We start from the raw sequence: 18444 nt of genomic DNA, 5'->3' as shown, positions 1-18444 counted from the left end.
CCACACTGTCTGTCTGACAAGTAGTTCACACCCACACTGTCTAACCAGTAGTCACACCCACACTGTCTGTGTGACCAGTAGTCACACCCACAATGTCTGTATGGCCAGTAGTGACACCCACAGTGTCTGTGTGACCAGTAGTCACACCCACAGTGTCTGTATGGCCAGTAGTCATACCCACACTGTCTGTCTGACCAGTAGTCACTCCTACACTGTCTGACCAGTAGTCACTCCCACACTGTCTGACCAGTAGTCACTCCCACACTGTCTGTCTGACCAGCAGTCACACCCACACTGAGTGAGCAGTAGTCACACCCGCACTGTGTGTGTGACCAGTAGTCACACCCACACTGTCTGTGTGACCAGTAGTCACACCCACAATGTCTGTATGGGCAGTAGTGTCACCCACAGTGTCTGTGTCACCAGTAGTCACACCCACAGTGTCTGTATGGCCAGTAGTCACACCCACACTGTCTGTGTGACCAGTAGTCACACCCACACTGTCTGTCTGACCAGTAGTCACACCCACACTGTCTGTCTGACCAATAGTCACACCCACCCTGTCTGTCTGACCAGTAGTCACACCCACACTGTCTGTCTGACCAATAGTCACACCCAGCCTGTCTGTCTGACCAGTAGTCACACCCACACTGTCTGTCTGAGCAGTAGTCACACCCACACTGTCTGTCTGACCAATAGTCACGCTCACACTGTCTGTCTGACCAGTAGTCACACTTACACTGTCTGTCTGACCAGTAGTCTCAGCCACACTGTCTGTCTTACCAGTAGTCACACCCACTCTGTCTGTCTGACCAGTAGTCACACCAACTCTGTCTGTCTGACCAGTAGTCACACGCACCCTGTCTGTTTGACCAGTAGTCACACCCACACTGTCTGACCAGTAGACACACCCTCACTCTCTGACCAGTAGTCGGACCCATACTGTTTGTCTGACCAGTAGTCACACCCACTCTGTCTGTCTGACCCGTAGTCACACCCACACTGTATGTCTGACCACTAGTCACACCCACACTGTATGTTTGACCAGTAGTCATGCCCACTCTGTTTGTCTGACCAGTAGTCACACCCACACTGTCTGTCTGACCAGTAGTCACACCAACTCTGTCTGTCTGACCAGTAGTCACACCCACCCTGTCTGTTTGACCAGTAGTCACACCCACACTGTCTGACCAGTAGTCACACCCTCACTCTCTGACCAGTAGTCTGACCCACACTGTTTGTCTGACCAGTAGTCACACCCACTCTGTCTGTCTGACCCGTAGTCACACCCACACTGTATGTCTGACCACTAGTCACACCCACACTGTATGTCTGACCATTAGTCACACCCACACTGTATGTCTGACCAGTAGTCACACCCACACTGTCTGTCTGACCAGTAGTCACACCCACTCTGTCTGACCAGCAGTCACACCCACTCTGTCTGTCTGACAAGTAGTCACACCCACACTGTCTGACCAGTAGTTACTCCCACACTGTCTGTCTGACCAGTAGTCACACCCACACTTTCTGTCTGACCAGTAGTCACACCCACTCTGTCTGTCTGACCAGTAGTCACACCCACACTGTCTGAGCAGTAGTGACACCCACACTGTCGGTCTGACCATTAGCCACACCCACTCTGTGTGACCAGTAGTCACACCCACACTCTCTGTCTGACCATTAGTCACACCCACACTGTCTGTCTGACCAGTAGTCTCAGCCACACTGTCTGTCTTACCAGTAGTCACACCCACTCTGTCTGTGTGACCAGTAGTGACACCCACACTGTCTGTCTGACCAGTAGTCATGCCCACTCTGTTTGTCTGACCAGTAGTCACACCCACACTGTCTGTCTGACCAGTAGTCACACCAACTCTGTCTGTCTGACCAGTAGTCACACCCACCCTGTCTGTTTGACCAGTAGTCACACCCACACTGTTTGACCAGTAGTCACACCCTCACTCTCTGGCCAGTAGTCTGACCCACACTGTTTGTCTGACCAGTAGTCACACCCACTCTGTCTGTCTGACCCGTAGTCACACCCACACTGTATGTCTGACCCGTAGTCACACCCACACTGTCTGTCTGAGAAGTAGTCACGCCCACACTGTCTGACCAGTAGTCACAACCCACACTGTCTGTCTGACCAGTAGTCACACCCACACTGTCTGTCTGACCAGTAGTCACGCCCACACTGTCTGTCTGACCAGTAGTCACACCCACACTGTCTGTCTGGCGAGTAGTCACACCCACACTGTCTGTCTGGCGAGTAGTCACACCCACACTGTCTGACCAGTAGTCACACCCACACTGTATGTCTGACCAGTAGTCACACCCACACTGCCTGTCTGGCGAGTAGTCACACCCACACTGTCTGGCGAGTAGTCACACCCTCACTGTCTGACCAGTAGTCACACCCACACTGTATGTCTGACCAGTAGTCACACCCACACTGTATGTCTGACCAGTAGTCACACACACACTGTCTGTCTGACCAGTAGTCACACCCACACTGTCTGTCTGACCGGTAGTCACACCTACACTGTCTGTCTGGCGAGTAGTCACACCCTCACTGTCTGACCAGTAGTCACACCCACACTGTCTGTGTGACCAGTAGTCACTCCCACAATGTCTGTATGGCCAGTAGTGACACCCACAGTGTCTGTGTGACCAGTAGTCACTCCCACAGTGTCTGTATGGCCAGTAGTCATACCCACACTGTCTGTCTGACCAGTAGTCACTCCCACACTGTCTGACCAGTAGTCACACCCACACTGTCTGAGCAGTAGTGACACCCACACTGTCGGTCTGACCATTAGCCACACCCACTCTGTGTGACCAGTAGTCACACCCACACTCTCTGTCTGACCATTAGTCACACCCACACTGTCTGTCTTACCAGTAGTCACACCCACTCTGTCTGTGTGACCAGTAGTGACACCCACACTGTCTGTCTGACCAGTAGTCATGCCGACTCTGTTTGTCTGACCAGTAGTCACACCCACACTGTCTGTCTGACCAGTAGTCACACCAACTCTGTCTGTCTGACCAGTAGTCACACCCACCCTGTCTGTTTGACCAGTAGTCACACACACACTGTTTGACCAGTAGTCACACCCTCACTCTCTGGCCAGTAGTCTGACCCACACTGTTTGTCTGACCAGTAGTCACACCCACTCTGTCTGTCTGACCCGTAGTCACACCCACACTGTATGTCTGACCCGTAGTCACACCCACACTGTCTGTCTGAGAAGTAGTCACGCCCACACTGTCTGACCAGTAGTCACAACCCACACTGTCTGTCTGACCAGTAGTCACACCCACACTGTCTGTCTGACCAGTAGTCACGCCCACACTGTCTGTCTGACCAGTAGTCACACCCACACTGTCTGTCTGGCTAGTAGTCACACCCACACTGTCTGTCTGGCGAGTAGTCACACCCACACTGTCTGACCAGTAGTCACACCCACACTGTATGTCTGACCAGTAGTCACACCCACACTGCCTGTCTGGCGAGTAGTCACACCCACACTGTCTGGCGAGTAGTCACACCCTCACTGTCTGACCAGTAGTCACACCCACACTGTATGTCTGACCAGTAGTCACACCCACACTGTATGTCTGACCAGTAGTCACACACACACTGTCTGTCTGACCAGTAGTCACACCCACACTGTATGTCTGACTTGTAGTCACACCCACACTGTCTGTCTGACAAGTAGTTCACACCCACACTGTCTAACCAGTAGTCACACCCATACTGTCTGTGTGACCAGTAGTCACACCCACAATGTCTGTATGGCCAGTAGTGACACCCACAGTGTCTGTGTGACCAGTAGTCACTCCCACAGTGTCTGTATGGCCAGTAGTCACACCCACACTGTCTGTCTGACCAGTAGTCACTCCCACACTGTCTGACCAGTAGTCACTCCCACACTGTCTGACCAGTAGTCACTCCCACACTGTCTGTCTGACCAGCAGTCACACCCACACTGTGTGAGCAGTAGTCACACCCGCACTGTGTGTGTGACCAGTAGTCACACCCACACTGTCTGTGTGACCAGTAGTCACACCCACAATGTCTGTATGGCCAGTAGTGTCACCCACAGTGTCTGTGTCACCAGTAGTCACACCCACAGTGTCTGTATGGCCAGTAGTCACACCCACACTGTCTGTGTGACCAGTAGTCACACCCACACTGTCTGTCTGACCAGTAGTCACACCCACACTGTCTGTCTGACCAATAGTCACACCCACCCTGTCTGTCTGACCAGTAGTCACACCCACACTGTCTGTCTGACCAATAGTCACACCCAGCCTGTCTGTCTGACCAGTAGTCACACCCACACTGTCTGTCTGACCAGTAGTCACACCCACACTGTCTGTCTGACCAATAGTCACGCTCACACTGTCTGTCTGACCAGTAGTCACACCCACACTGTCTGTATTGCCAGTAGTCACACCCACACTGTCTGTGTGACCAGTAATCACACCCACACTGTCTGTGTGACCAGTAATCACACCCACACTGTCTGTATGGCCAGTAGTCCCACCCACACTGTTTGTCTCACCAATAGTCAAACCCACACTGTTTGTCTCACCAATAGTCATATGCTGGAACATCCTGTCTTTGTTCACATTGCCTGTTCCGCATGGTATTTTATATGCCGTTATCATGTCTCCCCTGATCCTCCTGCCCTGCAGTGTCGTCAGGCCGATTTCCCTTAATCTTTCTTAGTAGGACATTCCCCTTAGCTCTGGAACTAACCTTGTTGGAAACCTTTGCACTTTCTCTAATTTCTTGACGGGCTTGGTCAAGTGCGGGTTCTAAACAGGTGCTGTGTACACGGTACACAGTTTGTGTGTGTGTGTGTGTGTGTGTGTGTGTGTGTGTGTGTGTGTGTGTGTGTGTGTGTACTCACCTAATTCACCTAATTGTGGTTGCAGGGGTCGAGAGTCAGCTCCTGGCCCCGCCTCTTCACTGATCGCTACTAGGTCCTCTCCCTCTCTGCTTCTTGAGCTTTGTCATATCTCTTCTTAAAACTATGTATGGTTCCTGCCTCCACTACTTCACTTGCTAGGCTATTCCACTTCCTGACGACTCTATAACTGAAGAAATACTTCCTAACGTCCCTGTGACTCGTCTGAGTCTTCAGCTTCCAGTTGTGACCCCTTGTTCCTGTGTCACCTCTCTGGAACATCCTATCTCTGTCCACCTTGTCTATTCCCCGCAGTATCTTGTATGTCGTTATCATGTCTCCGCTGACCCTTCTGTCCTCCAGTGTCGTCAGTCCGATTTCCCTCAATCTTTCCTCGTACGACATTCCCCTTACCTCTGGGTCTAGCCTTGTTGCAAACCTTTGTACTTTCTCTAACTTCTTGACGTGCTTGACCAGGTGTGGGTTCCAGACTGGTGCTGCATACTCCAGTATGGGCCTAACATACACAGTGTACAGTGTCTTGAACGATTCCTTATTAAGGTATCGGAACGCTATTCTCAGGTTTGTCAGGCGCCCGTATGCTGCAGCAGTTATTTGGTTGATGTGTGCCTCCGGTGACGTGCTCGGTGTTATGGTCACCCCAAGGTCTTTTCCCCTGAGTGAGGTCTGTAGTCTTTGTCCACCTAGCCTATACTCTGTCTGCAGTCTTCTTTGCCCCTCCCCAATCTTCATGACTTTGCATTTGGCAGGGTTGAATTCGAGAAGCCAGTTTCTGGACCACATGTCCAGCCTGTCCAGGTCTCTTTGCAGTCCTGCCTCATCCTCATCCGATTTAATTCTTCTCATCAGCTTCACATCATCTGCGAATAGGGACACTTCAGAGTCTATTCCTTCCATCATGTCGTTCGCATATATCAAAAATAGCACTGGTCCTAGAACTAACCCCTGTGGGACCCCGCTCATCACAGGCGCCCACTGTGATACCTCTTCACGTACCATGACTCAGTGTTGCCTCCCTGTCAGGTATTCCCTGATCCATTGCAGTGCCCTCCCTGATATATGCGCCTGATCCTCCAGCTTCTGCACTAATCTCTTGTGGGGAACTGTGTCAAAGGCCTTCCTGCAGCCTAGGAAAATGCAATCAACCCACCCCTCTCTCTCGTGTCTTACTTCTGTTACCTTGTCATAAAACTCCAGAAGGTTTGTGACACAGGATTTGCCTTCCATGAACCCATGCTGGTTTTCATTTATAATCTTGTTCCGTTCCAGGTGTTCCACCACTCTCCTCCTGATAATCTTCTCCATGACTTTGCACACAATACATGTCAGAGACACAGGTCTGTAGTTTAGTGCCTCATTTCTGTTTCATTTCTTAAATATGGGGACTACATTTGCTGTCTTCCATTTCTCAGGTAGTTGCCCAGTTTCAAGGGATGTGTTGAAGATTGTGGTTAGGGGCACGCACAGCATCTCTGCTCCTTCTCTAAGGACCCATGGGGAGATGTTGTCCGGTCCCATCGCCTTTGAGGTATCAAGGTCACTTAGCAGCTTCTGCGCCTCCTCCTCGGTTGTTCGTATGTCATCCAACACTCGTTGGTATATTCCCTCTTGATGTTCCCTTCTGTGCTGTCTTCCCACAGCTCTTCCTGTCTCTACTGAAAAACTTCCTTAAATCTCCTGTTTAGCTCCTCATATACCTCCTGATCATTTCTTGTGAGTTCTCCACCTTCTGTCCTCAGTCTGATCAACTGGTCTTTGACTGTTGTCTTCCTCCTGATGTGGCTATACAACAGTTTCTGGTCAGTCTTGATTTTCGATGCTATGTTATTTTCATACTGTCGCTGGGCCTCCCTCCTTACCTGTGCGTACTCATTCCTGGCTCTGCGACTAATCTCCCTATTTTCATGTGTTCTCTGCCTTCTGTACTTTTTCCATTCTCTATTGCACTTTGTTTTTGCCTCCTTACACCGTCGGGTAAACCAGGGACTCGTTCGGGTCTTCCCATTGTTTCTGTTGCCCTTGGGAATAAACCTTTCCACTGCCTACTTGCATTTTGTTGTTACATATTCCATCATTTCATTTACTGGCTTTCCTCCCAGTTCTCTGTCCCATGGAAGCTCCTGCAGGAAGTTCCTCAACCCTATGTAGTCCCCTCTTTTATAGTCTGGCTTTTCCCATTCAACTCCTGTTACTCTCTCCACTTGCAACTCTACTATGTATTCAAAGCACAGAACCATGTGGTCACTAGCTCCTAGGGGACTCTCATATGTGATGTCCTCAATGTCTGAACTGCCCAGGGTGAACACAAGGTCCAATCTTGCTGGTTCATCTTCTCCTCTCACTCTGGTAGTGTCCTTAGCATGTTGGTGCATGAGGTTTTCCAGCACCACGTCCAACATCTTGCCTCTCCATGTTTCTACCAACCTACTAATACAGGAAGGTAGTACCTCCCTGTGTGGTTGCTGTCCACCAACCGACTATCACAGGGCGGTTCAACGTCCCTGTGTGGTTTCTGTCTACCAACCTAGTACTACAGGACGGTAGTACCTCCCTGTGTGGTTGTTGTCTACCAACCTACTACTACAGGACGGTAGTAAATACCTGTGTGGTTGCTGTCTACTAACCTACTAACACAGAACGGTAGTACCTGCCTGTTTGGTTAGTGTCTACCAACCTACTACCACAGGACGATGGAACCTACCTCCGTCGTTGTTCTCTACCAACCTACTACCACAGGACGGTAGTACCTACCTGCGTCGTTATTGTCTACCAACCTACTACCACAGGACGGTAGTACCTCTCTGTGTGGTTGCTCTTTACCAACCTACTACCACAGGACGGTAGTACCTACCTGCGTCGTTATTGTCTACCAACCTAATACCACAGGACGGTAGTACCTCCATGTGTGGTTGCTCTTTACCAACCTACTACCACAGGACGGCAGTACCTCCCTGTGTGGTTGCTGTCTACCATCCTATTTCCACAGCACGGTAATACCTCCCTGTGTGGTTGCTGTCCACCAACCTATTTCCACAGGAATATAGTACCTCACTGTGTGGTTGTTGTCTACCAGTCTACTACCACAAGACGGTAGTACCTCCGTGTGTAGTTGCTGTCTACCAACCTACTACCACAGGACGGTAGTATCTCTCTGTGTGGTTGCTGTCTACCAACCGACTATCACAGGACGGTTGTACGTCCTTGTGTGGTTTCTGTCTACCAACCTAGTACTACAGGACGGTAGTACCTCCCTGTGTGGTTGTTGTCTACCAACCTACTACTACAGGACGGTAGTAAATACCTGTGTGGTTGCTGTCTACTAACCTACTAACACAGAACGGTAGTACCTGCCTGTTTGGTTAGTGTCTACCAACCTACTACCACAGGACGATGGAACCTACCTCCGTCGTTGTTCTCTACCAATCTACTACCACAGGACGGTAGTACCTACCTGCGTCGTTATTGTCTACCAACCTACTACCACAGGACGGTAGTACCTCTCTGTGTGGTTGCTCTTTACCAACCTACTACCACAGGACGGTAGTACCTACCTGCGTCGTTATTGTCTACCAACCTAATACCACAGGACGGTAGTACCTCCGTGTGGTTGCTGTCAACCAACATACTACCACAGGACGGTTGTAAATCCCTGTGTGGTTTCTATCTAAAAACCTACTACAACAGGATGGTAGTACCTCCCTGTGTGGTTGCTGTCTACCAACTTACTACCACAGGACGGTAGTACCTCCTTGCGTGGTTGCTGTTTACTAACCTACTACCACAGGACGGTAGTACCTGCCTGTTTGGTTGGCGTCTACCAACCTACTGCCACAATACGATAGTACCTCCCTGTGTGGTTACTGCCTACTAACCTACTACCACAGGACGGTAGTACCTCCCTGTGTGGTTGCTGCCTACTAACACTAACCTACTACCACGGGACGGTAGTATCTCCCTGTGTGGTTACTGCCTACTAACCTACTACCACAGGACGGTAGTACCTCCCAGTGTGGTTGCTGCCTACTAACCTACTTCCACAGGACGGTAGTATCTCCCTGTGTGGTTACTGCCTACTAACCTACTACCAAAGGACGGTAGTACCTCCCTGTGTGGTTACTGCCTACTAACCTACTACCACAGGACGGTAGTACCTCCCTGTGTGGTTGCTGTCCACTAACCTACTTCCACAGGACGGTAGTACCTCCCTGTGTGATTGCTGTTTACAGACCTACTACCACAAGACGGTAGTATCTCAGTTTGTGGTTGCTGTGTACTAACCAACTACTACAGGACGATAGTACCTCCCTGTGTGGTTGGTGTCTACCAACGTACTACCAAATGTCGGTGGTATCTCCCAGTGTGTGGTTGCTGTCTATCAACATACTTCCAGAGGACGGTAGTTCCTCCCTGTGTGGTTGCTGTCTACAAACCTACTACCACACGACGGTAGTACCTCCCTGTGTGGTTGTTGTCTACTAACCTACTACCACAGGACGGTAGTACCTCCTTGTGAGGTTGCTGTCTTCTAACCTACTACACTGGACGGAAGTATATTCCTGTGGGGTTGCTGTCTACTAACCTACTACCACAGGACGGTAGTTCCTCCCTGTGTGGTTACTGCCTACTAACCTACTACCACAGGGTGGTAGTACCTCCCTGTGTGGTTGCTGTCCACTAACCTACTTCCACAGGACGGTAGTACCTCCCTGGGTGGTTGCTGTCTACCTACCTACTTCCACAGAACGGTAGTATCTCCCTTTGTGGTTGCTGTCTACTAACCAACTACTACAAGACGATAGTACCTTCCTGTGTGGTTCCTGTCTACCAACCTACTACCACAGGACGGTAGTACCTCCCTGTGTGGTTACTGTCTATTTACGTACTACCACAGGACGGTAGTACCTCCCTGTGTGGTGGCTCTCTACCAAACTACTACCACAGGACGGCAGAACCTACCTGTGTCGTTATTGTCTATTAACCTATTACCACAGGACGGTAGTATCTCCCTGTGTGGTTGCTATCTACTAACCTAATACCACAGGACGGTAGTACCTCCCTGTGTGGTTGCTGTCTACTAACCTACTACCACAGGACGGTATTACCTCCCTGTGTGGTAGCTGTCTACCAACCTACTACCAAAGGACGGTAGTACCTCCGTGTGTAGTTGCTGTCTACCAACCTACTACCACAGGACGGTAGTACCTCCCTGTGTGGTAGCTGTCTACCAACCTACTACCAAAGGACGGTAGTACCTCCGTGTGTAGTTGCTGTCTACCAACCTACTACCACAGGACGGTAGTACCTCCCTGGGTGGTTGCTGTCTACCTACCTACTTCCACAGAACGGTAGTATCTCCCTTTGTGGTTGCTGTCTACTAACCAACTACTACAAGACGATAGTACCTCCCTGGGTGGTTGCTGTCTACCTACCTACTACCACAGGACGGTAGTACCTCCCTGTATGGTTGCTGTCTATCAACCTACTACCACCGGACGGTAGTACCTCCCTGTGTGGCTGCTGTCTACTAACCTACTACCACAGGACGGTAGTACATGCCTGTGTGGTTGCTGTCTATCAACCTACTACCACAGGACGGTAGTACCTCCCTGTATGGTTGCTGTCTACAAACCTTCTTCCACACGACGGTGGTACCTCCCTGTGTGGTTCCTGTCTACCAACCTACTCCCACAGGACGGTAGTACCTCCTTGCGTGGTTGCTCTACACCAAGCTACTACCACAGAACGGCAGTACCTCTCTGGGTGGTTGCTGTCTACCAACCTACTACCAGAAGAGGGTAGTACCTCTCTGGGGTGTTGCTGTCTACGTACCTACTGCCACAGGACGGTAGTACCTCCCTGTGTGATTGCTGTTTACAGACCTACTACTACATGACGGTAGTATCTCCCTTAGTGGTTGCTGTGTACTAACCAACTACTACAGGTCGATAGTACTTCGCGGAGTGGTTGCTGTCTACCAACGTACTGCCAAAGGACAGTAGCACCTCCCTGTGTGGTTACTGTCTACTAACCTACTACCACTGGATGGTAGTAGCTCCTTGTGTGGTTGCTATCTTCTAGCCTACTACCACTGGACGGAAGTGCATTCCAGTGTGGTTGCTGTCTACCAACCTACTACCAGAGGACTGTAGTTCCTCTTTGAGTGGTTGCTGTCTAAAGACCTACTACCACAGGACGGTGGTACCTCCCTATGTCGTTGCTGTCTATTAACCAACTACTACAGGACGATAGTACCACCTGTGCGGTTGCTGTCTACCAACTTACTACCACAGGACGGTAGTACCTCCCTGTGTGGTTGCTGTCTACAGACCTACTACCACAGGACAGTAGTACCTCCCTGTGTGGATGCTGTCTACCAACGTACTACCAAAGGACGATAGTACCTCCCTGTTTGGTTCCTGTCTACCAACCTTCTTCCACAGGACGGTAGTACCTCCCTGCGTGGTTGCTCTCTACCAACCTACTACCACAGGGCCAAAGTACCTACGTGTGTGGTTACTGTCTACGGTTCTACTACCACAGGACGGTAGTTCCTCACTGTGTTGTTACTGTCTACCAGCCTACTACCACAGGACGGTCGTACCTCCATGTGTGGATACTGTCTACCATCCTCCTGCCACAGGAAGGTAGTACCTCCCTGTGTTGTTACTGTCTACCAACCTACTGCCACAGGACGGAAGTACCTCCCTGTGTTGTCACTGTCTACCAACCTACTTCCAAAAGACGGTAGTACCTCCATGTGTGGTTACTGTCTACCAACCTACTGCCACAGGACGGTAGTACCTCCCTGTGTTGTTACTGTCTACCATCCAACTGCCACAGGACGGTAGTACCTCCATGTGTTGTTACTGTCTACCAACCTACTGCCACAAGACGGTAGTACCTCCATGTGTTGTTACTGTCTAACAATCTACTGCCACAAGACGGTAGTACCTCCATGTGTTGTTACTGTCTAACAATCTACTGCCACAGGACGGTAGTACCTCCCTGTGTTGTCACTGTCTACCAATCTACTTCCACAAGACGGTAGTACCTCCATGTGTGGTTGCTGTCTACCAACCTACTGCCACAGGACGGTAGTACCTCCATGTGTTGTTACTGTCTACCAACCTACTGCCACAAGACGGTAGTACCTCCATGTGTTGTTACTGTCTACCAACCTACTGCCACAGGACGGTAGTACCTCCATGTGTGGTTACTGTCTTCCAACCTACTGCCACAGGACAATAGTACCTCCCTGTGTTGCTACTGTCTACCATTCTACTGCCACAGGACGGTAGTACCTCCATGTGTTGTTACTGTCTACCAACCTAGTGCCACAGGACGGTAGTACTTCCCTGTGTTGTTACTGTCTACCAACCTACTGCCACAAGACGGTAGTACCTCCATGTGTGGTTACTGTCTTCCAACCTACTGCCACAGGACGGTAGTACCTCCCTGTGTTGTTACTGTCTACCATCCTATTGCCACAGAACGGTAGTACCTCCATGTGTTGTTACTGTCTACCAACCTACTGTCACAGGACGGTAGTACCTCCATGTGTTGTTACTGTCTACCAACCTACTGCCACAGGACGGTAGTACCTCCCTGTGTTGTTACTGTCTACCATCCTACTGCCACAGGACGGTAGTACCTCCATGTGTTGTTACTGTCTGCCAACCTACTGCCACAAGACGGTAGTACCTCCATGTGTTGTTACTGTCTTCCAACCTACTGCCACAGGACGGTAGTACCTCCCTGTGTTGTTACTGTCTACCATCCTACTGCCACAGGACGGTAGTACCTCCATGTGTTGTTACTGTCTACCAACCTACTGCCACAGGACGGTAGTACCTCCATGTGTTGTTACTGTCTACCAACCTACTGTCACAGGACGGTAGTACCTCCATGTGTTGTTACTGTCTACCAACCTACTGCCACAGGACGGTAGTACCTCCCTGTAGTACCTCCCTGGGTGGTTGCTGTCTACCAACCTACTACCACAGGACGGTAGTACCTCCCTGGGTGGTTGCTGTCTACCAACCTACTACCACAGGACGGTAGTACCTCCCTGGGTGGTTGCTGTCTACCAACCTACTACCACAGGACGGTAGTACCTCCCTGGGTGGTTGCTGTCTACCAACCTACTACCACAGGACGGTAGTACCTCCCTGGGTGGTTGCTGTCTACCAACCTACTACCACAGGACGGTAGTACCTCCCTGGGTGGTTGCTGTCTACCAACCTACTACCACAGGACGGTAGTACCTCCCTGGGTGGTTGCTGTCTACCAACCTACTACCACAGGACGGTAGTACCTCCCTGGGTGGTTGCTGTCTACCAACCTACTACCACAGGACGGTAGTACCTCCCTGGGTGGTTGCTGTCTACCAACCTACTACCACAGGACGGTAGTACCTCCCTGGGTGGTTGCTGTCTACCAACCTACTACCACAGGACGGTAGTACCTCCCTGGGTGGTTGCTGTCTACCAACCTACTACCACAGGACGGTAGTACCTCCCTGGGTGGTTGCTGTCTACCAACCTACTACCACAGGACGGTAGTACCTCCCTGGGTGGTTGCTGTCTACCAACCTACTACCACAGGACGGTAGTACCTCCCTGGGTGGTTGCTGTCTACCAACCTACTACCACAGGACGGTAGTACCTCCCTGGGTGGTTGCTGTCGACCAACCTACTACCACAGGACGGTAGTACCTCCCTGGGTGGTTGCTGTCTACCAACCTACTACCACAGGACGGTAGTACCTCCCTGGGTGGTTGCTGTCTACCAACCTACTACCACAGGACGGTAGTACCTCCCTGGGTGGTTGCTGTCTACCAACCTACTACCACAGGACGGTAGTACCTCCCTGGGTGGTTGCTGTCTACCAACCTACTACCACAGGACGGTAGTACCTCCCTGGGTGGTTGCTGTCTACCAACCTACTACCACAGGACGGTAGTACCTCCCTGGGTGGTTGCTGTCTACCAACCTACTACCACAGGACGGTAGTACCTCCCTGGGTGGTTGCTGTCTACCAACCTACTACCACAGGACGGTAGTACCTCCCTGGGTGGTTGCTGTCTACCAACCTACTACCACAGGACGGTAGTACCTCCCTGGGTGGTTGCTGTCTACCAACCTACTACCACAGGACGGTAGTACCTCCCTGGGTGGTTGCTGTCTACCAACCTACTACCACAGGACGGTAGTACCTCCCTGGGTGGTTGCTGTCTACCAACCTACTACCACAGGACGGTAGTACCTCCCTGGGTGGTTGCTGTCTACCAACCTACTACCACAGGACGGTAGTACCTCCCTGGGTGGTTGCTGTCTACCAACCTACTACCACAGGACGGTAGTACCTCCCTGGGTGGTTGCTGTCTACCAACCTACTACCACAGGACGGTAGTACCTCCCTGGGTGGTTGCTGTCTACCAACCTACTACCACAGGACGGTAGTACCTCCCTGGGTGGTTGCTGTCTACCAACCTACTACCACAGGACGGTAGTACCTCCCTGGGTGGTTGCTGTCTACCAACCTACTACCACAGGACGGTAGTACCTCCCTGGGTGGTTGCTGTCTACCAACCTACTACCACAGGACGGTAGTACCTCCCTGGGTGGTTGCTGTCTACCAACCTACTACCACAGGACGGTAGTACCTCCCTGGGTGGTTGCTGTCTACCAACCTACTACCACAGGACGGTAGTACCTCCCTGGGTGGTTGCTGTCTACCAACCTACTACCACAGGACGGTAGTACCTCCCTGGGTGGTTGCTGTCTACCAACCTACTACCACAGGACGGTAGTACCTCCCTGGGTGGTTGCTGTCTACCAACCTACTACCACAGGACGGTAGTACCTCCCTGGGTGGTTGCTGTCTACCAACCTACTACCACAGGACGGTAGTACCTCCCTGGGTGGTTGCTGTCTACCAACCTACTACCACAGGACGGTAGTACCTCCCTGGGTGGTTGCTGTCTACCAACCTACTACCACAGGACGGTAGTACCTCCCTGGGTGGTTGCTGTCTACCAACCTACTACCACAGGACGGTAGTACCTCCCTGGGTGGTTGCTGTCTACCAACCTACTACCACAGGACGGTAGTACCTCCCTGGGTGGTTGCTGTCTACCAACCTACTACCACAGGACGGTAGTACCTCCCTGGGTGGTTGCTGTCTACCAACCTACTACCACAGGACGGTAGTACCTCCCTGGGTGGTTGCTGTCTACCAACCTACTACCACAGGACGGTAGTACCTCCCTGGGTGGTTGCTGTCTACCAACCTACTACCACAGGACGGTAGTACCTCCCTGGGTGGTTGCTGTCTACCAACCTACTACCACAGGACGGTAGTACCTCCCTGGGTGGTTGCTGTCTACCAACCTACTACCACAGGACGGTAGTACCTCCCTGGGTGGTTGCTGTCTACCAACCTACTACCACAGGACGGTAGTACCTCCCTGGGTGGTTGCTGTCTACCAACCTACTACCACAGGACGGTAGTACCTCCCTGGGTGGTTGCTGTCTACCAACCTACTACCACAGGACGGTAGTACCTCCCTGGGTGGTTGCTGTCTACCAACCTACTACCACAGGACGGTAGTACCTCCCTGGGTGGTTGTTGTCTACCAACCTACTACCACAGGACGGTAGTACCTCCCTGGGTGGTTGCTGTCTACCAACCTACTACCACAGGACGGTAGTACCTCCCTGGGTGGTTGCTGTCTACCAACCTACTACCACAGGACGGTAGTACCTCCCTGGGTGGTTGCTGTCTACCAACCTACTACCACAGGACGGTAGTACCTCCCTGGGTGGTTGCTGTCTACCAACCTACTACCACAGGACGGTAGTACCTCCCTGGGTGGTTGCTGTCTACCAACCTACTACCACAGGACGGTAGTACCTCCCTGGGTGGTTGCTGTCTACCAACCTACTACCACAGGACGGCAACCTACTGCCACAGGACGGTAGTACCTCCATGTGTGGTTACTGTCTACCAACCTACTGCCACAGGATGGTAGTACCTCCCTGTGTTGTTACTGCCTACCAATCTACTACCACAGGACGGTAGTACCTCCATGTGTTGTTACTGTCTACCAACCTACTGCCACAGGACGGTAGTACCTCCCTGTGTTGCTACTGTCTACCAACCTACTGCCACAGGACGGTAGTACCTCCATGTGTGGTTACTGTCTACCAACCTACTGCCACAGGACGGTAGTACCTCCCTGTGTTGTTACTGTCTACCATACTACTGCCACAGGACGGTAGTACCTCCCTGGGCTGTTGCTGTCTGCCAACCTACTGCCACAGGACTGTAGTACCTCCCTGTGTTGTTACTGTCTACCATGCTATTGCCACAGGACGGTAGTACCTCCCTGTGTTGTTACTGTTTACCATCCTACTGCCAGAGGACGGTAGTACCTCCCTGTGTTGCTACTGTCTACCAACCTACTGCCACAGGACGGTAGTACCTCCATGTGTGGTTACTGTCTACCAACCTACTGCCACAGGACGGTAGTACCTCCCTGTGTTGTTACTGTCTGCCATATTACTGCCACAGTACGGTATTACCTCCCTGGGCTGTTGCTGTCCACCAACCTACTGCCACAGGACTGTAGTACCTCCCTGTGTTGTTACTGTCTACCATCCTACTGCCACAGGACGGTAGTACCTCCATGTGTTGTTACTGTCTACCAACCTACTGTCACAGGACGGTAGTACCTCCATGTGTTGTTACTGTCTACCAACCTACTGCCACAGGACGGTAGTACCTCCCTGTGTTGCTACTGTCTACCAACCTACTGCCACAGGACGGTAGTACCTCCATGTGTGGTTACTGTCTACCAACCTACTGCCACAGGACGGTAGTACCTCCCTGTGTTGTTACTGTCTACCAACCTAGTGCCACAGGACGGTAGTACCTCTTTGTGTTGTTACTGTCTACCATCCTACTGCCACAGGACGGTAGTACCTCTTTGTGTTGTTACTGTCTACCATCCTACTGCCACAGGACGGTAGTACCTCCCTGTGTTGTTACTGTCTACCATCCTACTGCCACAGGACGGTAGTACCTCTTTGTGTTGTTACTGTCTACCATCCTACTGCCACAGGACGGTAGTACCTCCCTGTGTTGTTACTGTCTACCATCCTACTGCCACAGGACGGTAGTACCTCTTTGTGTTGTTACTGTCTACCATCCTACTGCCACAGGACGGTAGTACCTCCCTGTGTTGTTACTGTCTACCATCCTACTGCCACAGGACGGTAGTACCTCCCTCTGTTGTTACTGTCTACCAACCTAGTGCCACAGGACGGTAGTACCTCCCTGTGTTGTTACCGTCTATCAACCTGCTGATACAGGACGGTAGTACCTCCCTGTGTTGTTACTGTCTACCAACCTACTGCCACAAGACGGTAGTACCTCCCTGGGCTGTTACTGTCTGCAAACCTACTGCCACAGGACGGTAGTACCTCCCTGTGTTGTTACTGTCTACCAACCTACTGCCACAGGACGGTCGTACCTCCCTGTGTTGTTACTGTCTACCAACCTACTGCCACAGGACGGTAGTACCTCCCTGTGTTGTTACTGTCTGCCAACCTACTGCCACAGGACGGTAGTACCTCCTGTGTTGTTACTGTCTGCCAACCTACTGCCACAGGACGGTAGTACCTCACTGGGCTGTTGCTGTCCACCAACCTACTGCCACAGGACGGTAGTACCTCCCTGTGTTGTTACTGTCTACCAACCTACTGCCACAGGACGGTAGTACCTCACTGGGCTGTTGCTGTCTACCAACCTACTGCCACAGGACGGTAGTTCCTCCCTGTGTTGTTACTGTCTACCAACCTACTACCACAGGACGGTCGTACCTCCCTGTGTTGTTACTGTCTACTAACCTACTACCACAGGACGGTAGTACCTCCATGTGTGGTTACTGTCTACCATCCTACTGCCACAGGACGGTAGTACCTCCCTGTGTTGTTACTGTCTACCAACCTACTGCCACAGGACGGTAGTACCCCCATGTGTGGTTACTGTCTACCATCCTTGTGCCACAGGACGGTAGTACCTCCCTGTGTTGTTACTGTCTACCAACCTACTGCCACAGGTCTGTAGTACCTCCCTGTGTTGTTACTGTCTATCAACCTACTGCCACAAGACGGTAGTACCTCCATGTGTGGTTACTGTCTACCAACCTACTGCCACAGGATGGTAGTACCTCCCTGTGTTGTTACTGTCTACCAATCTACTACCACAGGACGGTAGTACGTCCCTGTGTTGTTACTGTCTACCATCCTACTGCCAAAGGACGGTAGTACCACCCTGTGTTGTTACTGTCTACCAACCTACTGCCACAAGACGGTAGTACCTCCATGTGTGGTTACTGTCTACCAACCTACTGCCACAGGATGGTAGTACCTCCCTGTGTGTTACTGTCTACTAATCTACTACCACAGGACGGTAGTACCTCCCTGTGTTGTTACTG

The sequence above is a fragment of the Cherax quadricarinatus genome, chromosome 49, assembly GCF_038502225.1.
Source record: "Cherax quadricarinatus isolate ZL_2023a chromosome 49, ASM3850222v1, whole genome shotgun sequence".
Lineage (NCBI taxonomy): Eukaryota > Metazoa > Arthropoda > Malacostraca > Decapoda > Parastacidae > Cherax > Cherax quadricarinatus.
This window is presented reverse-complemented; position numbering follows the sequence as displayed.